The sequence below is a fragment of the Varroa jacobsoni genome, unplaced genomic scaffold (genome assembly GCF_002532875.2).
Source record: "Varroa jacobsoni isolate VJ856 unplaced genomic scaffold, vjacob_1.0 scaffold_1195, whole genome shotgun sequence".
Lineage (NCBI taxonomy): Eukaryota > Metazoa > Arthropoda > Arachnida > Mesostigmata > Varroidae > Varroa > Varroa jacobsoni.
In genome coordinates, this window is record NW_019214097.1 from 91688 (window position 1) to 109706 (window position 18019).

At 41.2% G+C, this 18019-nt stretch overlaps 1 long non-coding RNA gene across 1 annotated transcript in view; it reads left to right on the top strand.

The window, feature by feature from the left end:
- The first annotated feature begins 975 nt into the window (after positions 1-975).
- Positions 976-18019, top strand: part of LOC111267513 (uncharacterized) — a 32488-nt gene continuing 15444 nt past the window's right edge. The window contains exons 1-2 of the long non-coding RNA XR_002684667.2: positions 976-3047; positions 11873-12106. This is a non-coding gene — a long non-coding RNA (uncharacterized LOC111267513). The remainder of the gene's footprint in view (positions 3048-11872; positions 12107-18019) is intronic.

Genomic DNA, 18019 nt, shown 5'->3' on the forward strand with positions numbered 1-18019 from the left:
GAGAGACGAACGCACGTCGAGACGGATAAACGTTTATATATAGCCATATTTCGTTGCAAATAACGGAAGGCCTCACCCATGCCGGCTGCCTCGACATATCTATATTTGCCTTAAGCAATGGTCTTCTACGACCTACATCTAAAATGTCTACGTATTCAAACAAACGGTATTCCTTCGAGACCTGCCATATATAATATTTATTTCTCGGTAAAGTCAGCTGTCTGGCTTATGGTATCCCGCAACTAATTACGGTGGGCTTCTGCAGACATCATATTCACATTTACCCTATAGACTCTAACTAACTCATCTATATGGCATTATTATTACTTGTCCATTAGATCTATCTTGTCGTCGTGCTGTGTCAATGTAGAGTACGGTTACAAACAATTAAACTGAAGTACGATATAACATGGTATATGAATATGTACGCCTACGTGGGTGTCGTATAAGTGGGTAATTATAGCCCCATCATTGACGAGGGCTATAGCTTAGACATTGATCGAGAAATTCCGTCAGATTCACATAGTCTTTGTTGAGATGCATTTTTGTTTACCCACACCTAACGAATCGCATAGTCAGGGATTTAAGACACGATAATCGTATCAGCCAATATATTTTTTTTTAAACCTACCTGTAAGCAGCTGTATCGTGCTTTCGAAACTTTCTTACTGCCCTTGACACATATAGAGCCAAGAACTAAATATTGCTTAATGTTCGTAAACTTCTTAGTCGTAGTAAATTTTTAGTCGAAATTTCGCTCATTCACTAGAACTAACGTTCTTTTTATTCGATCACATATTGGCCTAACTATGACGACTGCTTATAGAATCCCTGCATATGGCGCCAAACCCCCCAGACATGTGGTCACAAAACCTGTCTCTGTACTGGCTAGGTTGTTCTACAATTCCTTACCAAAAACTAAGAAGGACATATACAAACTAACGAGCCGTCACTCTCGACCCGCTTTGCCCTCGCGCTCCTTTAGGCGACGAGACTCTGCGAGGCAAAGCACTGCTTCCACCCCCCTCATATCTGTCTACTGCCTGCAATCCGGCTTTGTTCAGATAGCGGCAGGTGACCACTGCAGCCGAATCTTGCAGCCATTAACAAAGTTCCCACATAAATGGTCCCCCGTACAACGGCACACACACTCACACACGCACACATACACGTACACACACACGCACACATACACGTACACACACACACACATATACACGCATACACATACACACACACACACGCACACGCACACGCACACACCCAACCCCATGGGGAGGGAGCAACCCAGGCAAGATGGGTTGCGCGGGCCACCAACCATAATGTTATATATACGCACGCATATCAATATATACACATCTGCACGCAACACTGCACACACGAAGCCAGACAAACCCAGACACGTACACAAGCAGCCAAGAAAGAGACCCTACGAGAGGCTACGTCGTAGCCCGCTGTTTGCAGCGCCACTAAACGAGCCCAGCACAAACTATCTGGACATAGCGGTGGAGGTTGGTACTGAGCCGCAGATCGGCTGAACGAGGCAGTCAGTAGAAGGACAGCGTAGGGCCGAGTATCCGTGGACGCACTGAGCGACGACTTATCAGCGCAAGCGCAACTGACTTTCTTCTATCTTGTTTTTTCGTATATTAAGAAAAAAAAAACCCTCGAAATTTCATGCTCACCAGCCCGCTGCAACCAATTTTCGCTGGGGACATCTCAGCAATTCAACACAGTTTCGTTGGCAAAAGTTCCGGTGTCTCGGGCGTTTGTGTCTACCGTAAACTGTACTAATACAGCGTACGCTGTCGTACCATTATGCAGCAATGGAGCTACGCGGATCGAACATAAGCGCTCGTCGTTACTCGCATACCTAGGGGAAGAGAAAAAGGGAAATTGAAAAGTCTGCGATGCGATCTAGGCGTAACAGCTAGCCAGAGGCAATATAATTTAGGTGCGCTAGATTTGATTGTAGAGCGGGATTGACCTCATCGGACTTCTGTCCGTGAGCTGTATCCTCATCGATCTATTGAAAGCGTTTGACGAGACAAGAAAAACGCGTACAACTAACGAATACGAGCATTTTCGTAACCGTTAAAAAAGAACAAAGTTGTTGTGCTGGAATTGTCTAAGTGGAAAATACCATCTATTGACAGTTCGAGATTTGTACGACCGGCGTGGGCCTACCCAATATATAGGCATAAGGCCCAGTGAAATCAGGACCAGGAAGGGAGCCCAGGGTCGGTCGGTCGGTCGGTCGGTCGCTCGCTCGCGTGTGCTTTGTTTACATAAACAGAGTTCATAAAATAACCCAGTAAGACTTTGTCTTTGACCAACAATCAATTTGTGCCTGGAGTAGTTCTATGTGAAGTGACGGTACTATTGTATAATTGTGTATGTGTGCGTGATTCGAAAGAACGGATGGCCCATACTCGTTTTAAATACGTGCAGTGAACGACGTTAGCCAGTCTACCAATTTACCATACTGCATTCTAGCGCCGGGGTCGTCACATCGATCGTGACTGTTCCAGTTGATTCCGAAGTTGCGGAAAGTTGGATTACCATAAAGACAATACAAAACTAAGCAAACAAGTGATCAAACTTATTTAATTGGCAGATCAAAACTGTCCATATAGCATCCGCAGCAAAGAGACCTATGTTATGTGGACTGCATCGTAGAGGGTTGTGTCTGAGACCTAAACTGTTACCAATTGCGCGTTACGTTTTGTTGTTATCTTGTCGTCTAGCTGATGTTGTCATTTCAGAACATTTTTTCAGAAAATGCAAGAAATTACTCCTAGCAGCACCGTCACCATAAAAATAAAGATAGGAGCATCAGTGTAATGCACAACCCACTAATCCAGTGAGGTAACCTCACACAATTAGGTTACTTTCGAACTCAGTAACGCGCAGTGCTACGTAAGCTTTAATGTGACTCACTCGTGAGAAGTGTCTAAGGGCGGGGTGCGATATAAGCTCTAATTTCCATCTCTATGAGCTGTTGAATCCACCGTATTATAATCTAATATCTGTTGGAATTTCTCAAGGTGAGTCAATGTTCGTTACGTAATGATACAGGTAAGATAATTGTAGTGACTGGGATTTTAATGATACTCTGTTTTGAGCCGGAACAGGGCCTAGCATTCTCTGGGAACGACTGTACTGTACCATTTGAGCAATATTTATAAATTTTTAATGAAGCTAAAAAGATAACTGGGTTTATGTGAGTTGGCTTCAAAATGCAAGATCGGTTTTTTGACAGTCCTGTATAAACAATTGTCGTAGGTTGTCGATAAGCTATGGAATGAACGTCGTTCACCCTTACGCGATCCGATCCAACCGTAGGAAAAATGAACAAGTTTGTAGAAAACAAGTACGTTAAAAAAACGTTAAACAAGTAGAACGTTACGTGATCTATGTACGAACAAAAGTCAACATTAGTAGCATACCCATACTTGCATCTGGCTGTCTCGTTCACGGATGAGAGGTTATGGGAACTGGTAAAATGTGGTGACGTATTTTGTATATATACACTCAGAAGGACGTGGTAAGCGTTAACGAAATACTTTTTCACTGGGCTGGGATCTGTTATTTGCCATAGGAGGTAACTTTTTCTTGCAAAGTTCTTTTGTACTATTTTACGGTGATGTCAGTTGTATGTAGCGAATCTGTACATGTTTTTCTTGACGTACGTAGTATGTTTGTCGGTGGCGGAAATTACACATGGAATAGTAACATTTTTCTTCGTAGCCGAACACCCTCCGTCACAACTGTTCGCCTCACCTCGATACGAGAAATTCCATGTCGAGATCACTCTCTACCTGGCCGGCTCATTTGTGCTCAATATCAGGGGTTTATGATAAGCACTATGCGTATCTCGCAGGTTCACACCACCCTAATACTAGACAATAGCTTTTTTACGTCTAGAAGTTTTTTGATGTTATGACACAGCGATAATTGGGTCGAATGAGCGAATCGACGCAGGGGTCCTCCTATACGTGTTGCATTGCAACGCAAATTGTCATACTGGTCGAACTTTATGTGGATTTAGTAGCAGGCGCAAATATATCAGAAGCAATAAACGACGGGTCATACTTTCCAGTGAGGTGATGTACAGAATGGTAATTTTACTCAGTTGATTGTTCTGCTAAAGTAACTACGCTGGAACGTGAGGCTCATATACGAAGGGGTCGGGATAATTAAACCAGTACAGGGGAAGCGGGCATCCAGTTCAACCGTATTGATAATACTGCTCAGTGTTTATTGTAAATAACGTAACGTCAAGTTGCAACTAATCGATCCGTTTTTGAGCGCCAACAGAAAAACATTTAGATAATTACTAGATATACGAGACGCTTCTGTTATGTTGATTCTGTTAGATGACTACCCTACCGCGTATCAGACATTCGCACCGCTTGCAAGTTTTGGGCAGAAGCAGTCTTGGGATTGCTAGCCGTGGCAGGGCTAATCAGTTAGACAGAGGAACAACGGTCGCCGGACACTGGGCCATATTGTTGCTTAATTATATATGGAAAAAAACGTAACACTAACTCGATTCTGCGAAATTGTCTTGTTCAATGCTGAAGTCCTTATGAAGATACTGGTGAAATAATTTAGTCCTGACTCACTACTGTCTTCGTCGGAAATCTTTTTGGTTTAATACTTGTGCATCAGTCAGTTCGATGTGAACTTTGCGCAAATTATCCTCGTTATATTATAACTGCCATCGTAATTATCTATGTAGTAGTAGTAGTAGTAGTAGTAGTATAAATCGAAGCTACTATCTAGTCGTCGTTATGCTCAACACTCTTAACCAGGGATTTTCTGGCAAGTTGTAAGTGAATTTTCGCCAAGATTTTATCCAAGTCTCCACTACGAGCTTCAGCATTTCGACACGTTCGTGCCTGAGAGACTAGCAAAGTGTTATCCTACTCTGACTAGGAAATTGTCGCCAGTAACTTCCCAAGTCTGGATCTGAAAAGTCGCAGAGTTGTCTGAACTTAGGCGCTACTACGATTTCGACAGACGTTGATCTTGGGGGGTGCTGATTGTGCGTGGAGAATATTCAATTGGTCTCCGCATCCTCACCTTTATCTTATCGGCAGCTTGAAACTGGTCGAACCTGAATCTTTGAAAGTGCTACGAGATTCCAGTTGATAGAAATAATCCAGAGGTTATAATACGGAGTGCAAATCTCTTATACGCCCTCGCGCTAAAATAAATCGAGTAACATGTTTTAGGGCACTCGATCATAGAGTTTTTTTCGTTTGTTCTACGATGATGATTTTTCTTTTTTTCCGCTACAGTAGGGCTGAAACGTTTCAATCGACTTTGTAGTTTTTTGATATTTGGTGCATACTAGAGCTGCACACTGACGCTGGAACTAGATAAATGCTTCCCGTTCTACTGCGTACCCGGTACTGCGTTTTGCTACTTGTTTCAAGCGACCGATAGCTCCCACTTTCCAAACGAAATTAAGTGTGTGGCCACGCCCGGTTTCGAACTTAAACCTAGTCTCGTTTGGCGTTCACAGGTTCACAGCAGAGAATCATATGTGGTGCAGACTATAACTGGCGCACACCTCATTGCATGTCTGCAAATAGGCTAGCCGTATTCGTATACCACAGCCATGTATTGCTGCGCGAGTCGATGCACGCCCCAGTGCCTTAGTACGTTAACTTAAAATCGTGGCCCAGGTTTACTTATACAATCGAAGCAAATCGTATAGACTAGTTACCATATATATATATGACAATGATGAAATATAGCTGCGAATGTACAAGGCAAGTGAGCTTCCGTATTCGGTCATAAATCGCCGTGGCAGCTTGAACTTGAAACTGTAAGTTGATTCGATCTGCTACTGACGCTGTGAGCGTTGCGGTAGCGCCGTCAGACGTCGTTTGAGCTCGACGTCCGCTTCAATACTTACTACAGCGTCTTTTAGCTCAAGTTCCAATATTTTTGTGATTGTCATTGTTAAAGCATAATGGCCATGTTTTGCGGATATGGTTTGCTGTCTCATCTGCCCATTGCCATTGAGCCCTTTATAGGCTGTTTAGCGATCTGTTTATTACCCTGTTGTCCAAGCTGATCACCAGTTCAAAATGTCTTAAATGGGTGGCCGAGAGGATTTGTAAGTATGCTGATGTCGACCGTCACCCTAGCTGTGCCTATTGTTAATCCCATTATCGATGAACGATGTTCCTGAAATGGCAACAGGACCTGCTGGACTCTGTTTTAGTGGACTAATAAAAGGCGCAAGTGGCTGGCGTGAGCAGTACAATTAGTAGGGATCAATGAAGTGGTTGTTATTATTATATAAGCGAAGTATTGTAGAAATTTTTAAGAAACACTATTTAATGTTTCTTAAAAATTTCTACAATAATGTATTTTGGATCGGGGCTTCAATACGGTGATAGTTGTCAAACGAAACTACAATTGATAACAATGATATTAATAATAACAACAACTCTATAGTGGTGGTTAAACTATACCAAATGTCACGTGATCCACCACTCGTGCGTACGTTTGTACGTACTATAACGTTTCAAAACAAAGCCAATTCATACTTAAAGGTTTTGTTGTTGAGTGAAGTTTTAAGGAACTAGCTGAGAAAGAGGTACTGGGTGTTTATTATCTATTGTTTCAGCAAATCTAAGGCATGCAACGGAACGTCATAAATGCGTGGCCTCGATAAAACAAAAGCCCTTTAGGCCTAGTCCCGACAGGGTGCCATGAAAGCTTTACAGGTTCTCGGTGTCCAACTTACAAGGTTAAGTCTACCTAACATATATCGCATACATTATACCAAATTACATGTTACTTTGTAAAGGCACGGATGCTACAAGACGAGGAAGGGGATAGCAGACGGTCCGGCAAGTTCATAGCAGCTATATTGTGTTAGAATTTGTACTGCACAGATGTTAAAACGGCCCGCACCGCACGGTTCGAATGGTTTTATTATGTGAAATATCTTTTTTTTGTTTTGCAAAATCCATAGCCCTGTACGCCATCTTAGGAATCGCTAAGACCTTCTGCCTACCATTCACCACTTCATATCTTTCCCAATACTTCATAAATCTCACACTTCAATGGCTTTGCTTCTGTCTCTTAGCCAACTAAGCAGTCTATCTGAAACCCCTCCATTGGGTAAACCCCAGATAAATCCAGTAAGTCCCATCCGAGCCTTAGATTCCTATAGGAGACCAATTTTTGATGCCATACTAAAAACGTGATTTCAAAAAACTTGCTCAGATACTGTAAACAAGCGCTAAAATATGCACATATAACATATATTTAAAATTAAAATTACTACCCCTATTGCGTCAATCCTAACGATATCGTCATTCGGTCTACCGCTAAAGTTCTCTTACACCCTCACCATCGAACATTGTTACCAGTGCTTACGCCAGAACTTATTTTCCTTTTTCCTTAAAACCCTAAACTTTTCTATGGAATCTGCTAACAAAAAAACGTTCCTTATTATTTCCATTGTAATAGCGCTGGAGGATTTCAACCCACCTCCCTCTTTACTCTAACTGGCCTCCATTTTAATCAGTCTACCTAACATAAACTAATTGTGCCTTAGCGCTGAATAGTGCTATTGTTAGTGTGATAATTTATATCCCTATTAAGATTACTATCCATCTTTACCGTAGATTTTTATATATTGTGCCGTTAAGCCCCTGTAACTAATCGAATTATCGAGAACCACTGTACATTTTGTTCCTTTTGAAACGGATACGATAGCTTCATTTGCTTATTGTACCGAAATCTATTTCTGACGTTGCTTTTGATTTGAATTGAATATAGACTGGCTTCATTTGCGATCAGATGAGTTCCTCAAACACTGTTCAATATCGAGCCTATGCGGCTGTTTGATCGTTGATGTTTGCTGCAATAGCAGGTAAACATCGACGATCAGTATGGCGGAACCTATAATACTTGTAAAATATAACGCGGACAGACAAATGCTGGTCCGCATTGCAGCTCTAATTATCGATAAAAATCGGCCAGTAGAGAGGAAAACGTTTGACATTAGGCACTTCCGTATGCCTCCATTACGGTACTTCAACCAGCGACTTCCGGCTGTTACAGGCAATATGCGTGCGACAGAATTGTCAGTCCCCGGCGAAGCCTCAAGCCCGGGCGTTCCTCCGAATTCTGTCGACTTTTACCTGTTGTAAGAATCGCACCGACTGAGTCATATCTTGATTACCTCTAACGCCGAATTTGTGGCTCGTTCATGTTTTTGGTTGATTGAAAGCGATAAGAACTTATGACTTCTAAGCGCTTCAGCCTTTGCCTACAAAGCCACCTACAAATGTTTACTTTTAATGGAACCATCGCCCGCCAGCGCTCGCTGTGACAAATCTCAAACGCACACGCGGTAGAGCGATTGCCAACGAAAATCGAATACGAGACTGGCTACCGCTGAGAATTAATTGTCTAACAAAACAAATATTACGTACATGTGCCGTGTCAAAAGGAAATTCTGCGGAGAGCCGTACCGTTGATTAGCACGTAATTCTAACGCCTGAAGAACTGCTTCAACAATTAGTCGCACACAACCTCCCTAAACGTTCATGACGGCCATTAGCGCATCGTTAAGGCTTCGGACGATGCATACGATCTATTTTAAATTCAAGTATATTTTAAGTTAAACTAAGTGCCTATTTTACGACGCTAGTTAATGACAGTGTTAGTAAGTTCGCTAGTCGATCAACATCAGTGTCATCCCTAACTTATTCACATACGTTAATCCTGTACACATGCGCCCGATTGGGATCCTTCCTCGCACATTAGAATCTTGTCAACATCCTGCCTGGCGCCGCTACCTGGTGTTCGTAAGCGGAGATAAGTTATAATATATGAATCCTACACAGCAATTAACTGCTGGCCTACAAAAAAAAAAAACAAAAAAAAAAAACATTTGCAACACCTTCTCAAGCTGTGGATAATTTTCTTAATTACAAACAGAGAAGTAACACATCATGCTCAAGCAGTGAGTGCTGCCACAACCTGGCAGCCAAAGTTTATGGGTTTATGCTGACGCGGAAAATAAAGGTCAAGCAAACCCGCTGAATATTGAAAGCCAAAATCGAATAAAGCGAATTTTACAGTTTTGCATTTTCACACAACATTATCATTTCAATACTGTTCTTTCGGAAATACAGGAAGGGATTAATACAGGAAAGCCCGTATTAATCAAACCCTCGCAGTTTCTATCCTTTGTCCCAAAGGCCTGGTTTTCGATCGCGGCGGCGAGGTGTATTCTGGGACCAGAATACCGAACTACTGTAATCGTACCCTAAATCAAATTGTTTTTTGAATCGTGTCTTTATCATCGACTGAAAGTGGACCGTCTGGGATGTGAAAGCCCACGAGCTAATTTAACATACTGTGCTAAAGGCGTATTAGACACGGAGAGGATCAGTCAGTTGACCCTCGGTGGGACCTTTTAACATGTATACGTAGTATGTTAAAAACAAAAGTAATTTGCTTCTTTCCTGTTTACACTATCTTACTGCAAGACCTCCCGCTAGTCAGGTCTTGTGGACATGTTTTATGGGTCAAAGTGGCGTCTGGAATATATAATATAGTCATTGATAAATGTCATGAAGTTCATACGTTTATCTATTCGCAGGAAATACTGTCGCCAACGTTTTGACGTGAGAAAATGCTGCTTTAATTTCAGAAATCTCAGAAAATGCTAAAATTTCAGAAAAAAAATTGCATAATTAGAGTGTATTTTGGTTTCCGTTTTTCCCTTCCCATAACTCCTATAATTCCTACAATTACATCCCAATGTATCTTTCTGTTACAATTAAGCACTATACGTAGATATCGTTACATCATAATGTATAATGCACACTTCGTAACGCCAAATTGTTCCCTATTTCTAAGAATCAAAGCGACGTTACGTCAGCATGGAGTAGTGCATCGATGATTTTCTCTTATTGTAAATGTCTGGGCAGGGTTTCTACGTGACGTCGTAAGCGACGGTATGCACCATAAAAAAAAACGGATCACTAACGTGTTCTGGCGTAACTTTTGCGTTTGCCGTGTCCGTTTGATTGGGGCATTTGGTTTGAAGCGATTTCGCCGAATACAGCCGGCCCCAACTTGCGAATCGCTGGAAATGATTGCTCTTATAATTAGCTATTATGAGTACTATAAATCTATTATGTCTACGTAGTCGATACGTCTATCGGTAGTTGCAATAATGGAATATCGGTCGTAAATGGCCACTATGAGCAAGGATGAACTACGGTTTGTTCTTTGATTACGACTGTGACGGCGAGTAATACTCAATGCCAATGAGGTTTAGCCAACTGATCTATGTGTAAGGTGAAAAATAAGTTAACTGTTCTCTCACAGGTATACGGCAACTTACCAAGTCAGAATAGCAATATGCGATGAACGGGCAGGACATAGCCTCCTAACGAAACTATCAGGCCACTCGAATCTGAACTTCTACTGGTATTATCAAGTCAGTGGTAATCGTGCACGATTTTCTAATGTTTAATTCGCGAGAGTTGTTGCTTGTCAAGAGAAAAAAAGATGACTTAAAGCGTCAACGTTTTGACCCAATGGGCTATTTAAATTTACTTACGCAGCCGCTATCATCATCACCTACAGATGGGAAGTTGCAGATACTTTGCCCTTTCACGCTAGACCTTTGCTGTTTCCATCGCGTTTCGTCACCGAGTAAAGGCGATACTTGATCGATCCCTCCGCTGCAGGCTGTGTAGCTCTCAGTTCATTATTAAAGCTTAACTAAACCTAATTATCGCATATATCCGTGTGGTTAAACAATCAGTTGTAACAATATTTTTAGCCACAGGAGAAACAAACTCTCAACGAATTTTCTGAATAGAATTTCGAATTTTTGAAACTCCACATGTTGTCTGGCACCGTATTGGAGCCAAATTTCTTATCAAAACGTAAATTACGTAAATTATGGCCTATAAAATATGTACGGTTCTTTGTAAGCGTCAATCACATAGTAGGTTCGATCAAATCCAACGGCACTGATACGCAACTGGGTAACCGTGTTCAATGTTTAAGCAATGCTTTACAGATAAGTGACTCAGTCGACTAAAGAGAAATTTAGCTACACATGTACTTTACGACATTTAAATATATATATAATACGATAATAATCTAATAACAGCTGATATAATATGATGAGGCAGTATCGTAATATTCATGTTATTCTTGCGAAGAACAGGAGATCATTATGGTCCTCTGTTACCGTTTTTTTTTTTATGGAAGTAATTACATTGTGCAATGAAAAACGTATTTGTTTCGCGTATGTTTATAACCTAGGTCACAGGAAGTCCCGTCTTAGAAAGCTTTCGAACAAAAAAGTTTTTCTTACCGTTCTCGGATAGCAACGATAGATGTGTAGATGTAAGGGCTGTTGTACCTGTTCTTTACTTCACAGACTAAAACTAACCATGAAAAAGCAACCGTTTGAACGGGAGAATATAAAGATCTATCAGTTGGCATGTGTTTCTGTTAGATTCATGTGTTCTGTTGTACAAATCAATGCGTAATGGACGCATGAACTAGGCCAGCCCGCATAAGCAGATATCTAGCAGATCCTGATCCACCAGACACTTGACCTCAATTTGGGTAATGAATATAGCGTGTCGTAGCGTTTTCAGCATCTCAAATTATAACACGACATCAACGAGTTAATTTGATAACGTTAACCGTTAAAAACTGCCAATTTTGCAGGTTGGGCATGACCGATTTCCTGGGCCTAAAATCTGAAAACGGGTAATATCATTATGCGAGCATATGAACAGCCTCAGTATTCCTCATTGTTTTCTCTCATATATTGTTTATATTGTTCACGTGACAGGTTTCGCCGCGATAACTTTACCCCGAGAGATGTTTGGGAAAACAATTACGGTGCCGGCCGACAAAGAAGCCGTCAGTTAGGTCAATTGCTTACCTTGTGGCATGCAGGCTGAGGTGTCGCGCCCTGCTCAGCGTTTAGCAGAGGGCAATCGAACCGGTGCTAACGGAGATGACATTCGGGCAAATAGCTGGTCACTGTACATATCTTTTCAGGACTAAGGTGAACAGGATAATGGTTAGTATGTCAGTTAGATTGCCAATTGAGTACGTAATCTTGCTGATCTGTTCTTGCTTGTTGGGATTTGTTTATCCTTAAAGGCACTATTCCAGTAAGCGTGTCATTAGCGATAAACGTTGCTAATGACGTCGAGTTACGGCTAACTGAACTCAATTAATTTTGAGAACGTGATTAATGAAATCTTCAAAACTTCGCGTGTTATTGTTGAAAGATGCGCATCACACTAACTGTAGGTTGTCAAAACATTCCCGACACCCCCCAACATGTTCTCAACATCTATAACCTCGTCGCTGATTTTCTCTGGGGACCTGAACGAATATCCACAGATGGTTTTAGTGTAGGTAAGCGAGTCCTGCAAGAGGCTTCTAACAGGCATGCAAATTCTAAAGCTATACAGTTGCTGAGTGAGCTACCCTCCGTACGGATATATGAAGTTTCACATTCGTGGCTACAATACCAAATCGACTGTTCGCATGTAGTCAAACGGTTCCGATATTTTCTGTTTATTCGAAAAGTTAGAGACGCACTTAAGTGCGGCCTCTCATGCACCGAGCTGGTATGTTTCTTGACATCTTTCGCTTTCGGTGCTTCCAATTGGTTTTCGAGACTCGAGCACTTTTCGGTCTACGCTGCGCGGGAAGCTTCAATTTTTCAGTCAGATGTTCGGCTTGTCTCGTACAAAGCTTCTACAAACACATTCATTTTTTCCCAGTATGGGCCGATTGCTGTGGAAATATCAACTCTATTCCCGCCCGCCGTAGAATCCTCACCCCACTGTACAATTTCAAAATGGAAATCAATGTCGTGAGTCAAATGGAACAGAACGCAGAAGTGCAAGAGACAGAAGATGTGCATCATGGCCAAGATCTTTTTCAAGGAGGAGTTCTTATTTCTCTAGGTCTATGTGAAGCTCGGCTCACGATACAGAAACGATACCGACGCGAGCTTGATCGTTTATCGTAATATTAACATTACCGTAGTTACAATTCAACAGCTGCACCAAGAAAGCGTTAAGCTATTAGCAGAAACAGTTAGAACAATACGCAATTTCAAAAACGGTTCATTAATCTCTTATAGATAGTTGATTAACATCGCCGTGACCTCGGCGTTGTTAAATGGCCACGCACTCCTAGAGATCTCCGTATTTCTTACTCTCATAACTGTTCTCCGTTCTCCGCTGCGTATTCGCTTAATTACGCTAGGCTTTCCGGCTAGCGAGAAAGTGAAATCTTATTTGATTTTCGCCTGTACATAAACAAAGCCTGTAAGTGAACGTAAACACAGTTTGCGTGTGCGTCCACAAATAGTAACCGTTGGAAGCAGATTCACTGTTTTTCTGTTTTTATCATCGTTACTTACTGAGAAAAAATTAACTCAGGCATTCACGAATCAATAACAAGTTTCGATTTTCGTACGCCCCGCGGCACAGAATAATATTTAATGGCTACAGTGAATGTCAAACTCGAAACGTGCTATTTAACGTAAATACTGACAGTGGATAAAGCTAGGATAAAGGAACGTGTCAAATTAGGACATACTCGGATGGGAAAATGTTGCTAAGTTAAACTCCGCCGCCGCTGCTATCGTTGCGGGTGCCTAAATGTGTAAATAAAAAAAGCATTTGGAAAAAAACGTTAAGTCTAGCGTTGGCTAGTTTTTTTAGCTTCCATTCATTAGTCCAACCATTAGCGGTCGTAGTCGAGGCCGAATTCTGCAATTTAGCGAGCTTAAGCCTTTCGAATAGAAGAAAGCTTTGAGACTTCGTAATTTAAACAGATGCCTTCCGCCTCTACAATGCGTAGATTAAATTGAGGGAGTGCCCGCTTAACACAGCGTTTGTCCAAGAGATTTATCTGCATTTGTCTCCCATGGTACTTGAAAAGCCTTTTAATTGTTTTCGAAGCTGGTCAAATTCACCCTTATAGCAAAAGCTGAAATTTAGCGAGACGCTCGAATACGGAAAGCCTTTGCGATTATACAGAGATGTTCCATCAGTTCCCTTTACTCTAGGCTGGTATAGGTTAAAAGAGGCGTTTTTGATGGAGAATCTTATCAAAAGCTGAGCGCATACGCGGTAGGTCCTTTAAGATGCAATTCTAGCTCATTTTTTATTTCTATTTTGGGTCTTTGCATTGGGACTTGCAACAAACGAGAGGTGCTGGACAGGTACACATACGCATAAACAGCAAGAATTTCTCTGGGCTAAAACCTCATTGAGCTGACCGAATTGTATGAAAAATGCACTTAATAAATAAGCACGGCAATATAGTTTGCGGGAGTATGAGGTGTAACGTAAGGTGAGTTAGGGAAACAGCGTGAGTTGAATCTAGGGAACGTATAACTAGAGCAGAGCCTTACGTAATACACGGTCAGTTCCACAAAGGACTCCATATATCGCTAACCTAGACGAAACATATCGGACCACTTGACCTTGATGTAAACCAACTGATGTACGATTGCTAACGATACAGAGGAAATAATGCCTTCGTTTTCTGCTGTTATTGACGCAAAATGACTCGTTTATGAATGTAGCCTATGAAAGTGCCTGTATGAATTGTCTACGCTTTTCTTAAACCGCCTGCATTGACAAATGTTTAGCAGTATTATATCTGTTCATTATTATATCATATAAATATTTTAGCGACGGCCCTAGAAACGACTTCAGCCATTCGGTTGCTGTTTAGGCCAGTCTTCTAGGCCTGTTTTTGGGATCTATATGCGGTTTCTTTATTTTTCTACTAAAAAGTTGTAAAGTATTATGAGGGAAAAATTCACTATCTTTGAAAGCGACAAGGCATGTAGTGGATGTGGGACGAAATGCATTAGATCAGATTAGAAACTGGCACAAAACCGTTAAGGCAGATACGGAATCGGCCGAATATCGACGAAGGCTACACAAAACAGAGTTTGAATCTGCGGGAACGTATTCGTATAGGCGATTAAGAGTTCTTCCCTTGTTGGAACACAGGTCAATTGTTTTACAGGAGAGTAAACTTTTTAAAGGGCAAATTTCATAGTAATAATGGTAATTCTACTCGGAAACTATTTAGCTAGCTATTTCAAATCTGATCGCAAGATAATACCTCGTGGTGGTTATAGAGAACGCGTCTATCTTCTGTAATGTCATATCCGCAAGCTGTGAATTTCAGTAGGTTATGCAGGTAATATGGCCGGATTCAATGTTTGTGGGGCAAGCTAGGAAGGTCAACGACGTACTAGAACTGAAAAGGCTGAGGCTATTTCTCGTTGATGAAAGATCCCAGTGGTATATACAGCAACATGGACCATCCGTAAAATGCGCCTTGTGTAAGTAAGACGCGTTTTACGGAGCGAGATTCTTTAACAAATGGAAAATAGGGAAAGTATGAAAGCTTGAAAGGCAAAAATGTTGGGGGCTGTTAAAGCTTCACAGTGGAATCGAGTGCCCTCTGGGTAGGTTTTTTTTAAAGGCGCTAAAAAGCTAAATTGAAGAATTACATAATATTGTACATTTATACAGTGTATTTGAAATATAAAAAGAAAATTTATGAAAAAAGCGCTTAATTCAATTTGGCACTTTACTATTGTGAACTTGCTTTTTATAACCTGATTTTAGCTTTTCAGCCATTTAAGTAGATTCTGATTTAGAGATCTCTGTTGTTACTACCATCAGTATCCGATATTAAAGAAATTTTAAAAAAATCTAAATTTTATTGAAGGCAAATCAGTGAAGTCCTTGTGCCGTCCATGTAGTTCTAACGCGACCCTTCAAAGTGACGTTAGGACAAAATAATTCCTTTAGTATTTCTGTATGCATTTAATTAACGAGCTAAGCCCCAACTGGGGTCTAGCTCGCTAGGTGAACGTATACGGGTGAAATTTGTTAAGTTATTCGATCTGTGTTTACAAGACGGGAAAAGTAGCTTAATGCCTTTGTTGTTACCTCGTCTCGAAGTAGGCTTGCAATGGAAATTATAATGAGTAAAGCTGACACAGTGTACACAACTAAAGAAAGTTACGGACGAGAACGTTTGCGTGAAGTTCACTCCGAGTAATTTCCACGCTATTCATAACTTGGCAGAAACCTTTGTAGCTTTATTATTTCTATGAATATTGGTCACAATGGCGCGACAACCGGTTAGTTACGTGATTACCTAGGATGGCTGTTAGGTTGAAAATAACAGTTGTTACCCGTCGTAGTTGTTCAGTTCCGTTCTATTTAGTAGTAACAAGGGTTTTAAGCTTTACGACTTTTCCACCGTCTATGTCAAACATTACATTAGGTTCTCTAGGAGCATAGGGACTGTCGGCGCTCGATTTTGTTTTTCAAAAGGATGTGAAACGCGAATGTATTTGATGCATTGTCTGGGATAGCCGGTGCTCTTTCGTCAAACATCCCACGTATGCCTCGATTGTGAGACTCGCCTTCGCTTTGTGAAACAATACCGACGGAACATTAACCTTTCGAAGTTGACTGCTGCCGAAGTCCATAAGACTGTTCGCATTGGAACCTGAAAGAAGAGTATTGGAATTTCTGTGTTACTCCTCCTCTAGGCTTCGAGCCTAGGTAAATGTTTCGTTCGGTGTATGATTCTATTGCTGCTGCGGACCGGTGGCTCGTTTAAGTAGAGAATTAACTGTGTATCTACGTCCGGTTTTTCTTTGGTCTATTCTCAGCCTGGAGTATTTCATAAATGCCGGCTATGAAGTTTCTCTAGATACTGCAACAAAAGCCGTAAGACCTTCAAAAAAATGTTTTGTGCGAGGTCGGCTGCAGGACCAGTTTCGCCATCATGTCAGTCATAGCGGAGACCGCCGGTTTAACTTAACCACGTGATGTGACCCCAGGAACGGTTTCATGAGCTCTTACGCTATAACCTAGCATTTCATTGAGATAAACACAAATGAAGCGTAGACCCATAAAAAATGTGTGCTTCTTAGGCTGCGTTTCCGGAAGTAACGGCCCAAAGATGTTATTCTAATGTGTCAAATGTATGGCCCGCATTCTGCGCCATAAGACTATCGTCAGTTCCTCCATTAATAGAACTCCATTAATAGTGTTATAGTTTTTGATGGAGGAATGCGAAATTATACATGTATGTATGTATATATATATCGGAGGTTCCAGATATCGTTGATTGCAAAGCTTCACTGACCCTTGTCCATGTCTGCTGCCCAGCGAAACTGAGCTGTGATCCATTGATTTTGCCCTCCGCACTCCTAATGATTACTTGTCGAAAATGTGAGCAGGTATATGTTAATCCATTAATAAAAAAAAACTTAATCAGATTTTTAGGCAGGGAACGTTTCGTTTTTATAAGCACAATTCGTATATTTATCTAGCCTTATCGGTTGATCATAATATTTGCCAATATAACGGATTTTCCCCTCGTGGGTGGAAACAACCTAAGCGCGTCGGTACACAGAATTTATGAACAACTGCAGTCTTTTTCTACAATTCCTACGGTAAAGTGTCCCCATGTTTATATTCCCTAAGTATAATTAGCATCTGCCGTATTATCTATTTGTTCCCAATAAATTACAACCTGGAAACTAAATTGCATATCACAGAAGCTGTAATCACTAAACATTAGCATCAAGAGTAATTTTCCTGTTCAATTTAGATACCGATTATGATATTCAATTTGAGGAAGCCTTTCTTAAGCTTGAGGCACCGAGCCTTATTGGGTGTCATTTGCCTCAGAAGGGCCAGAGAGTGGCAAGCTGTCTTCGGCACTTTACCGATCAGGCATTGATTATTCTTCATCAAAGTACAAATCAACCGTCAACCGACGATCGTTGGTTTTCCTCAGGGTTAAAAAGAATACTTTTAATGCTGACAATGAACAATACCAAATTATAGATTGCCCAATGTCGTGTGGACTGAGTACAATATCCTTCATAGCTTCAAAGCTAAACTACTAAAAGCAG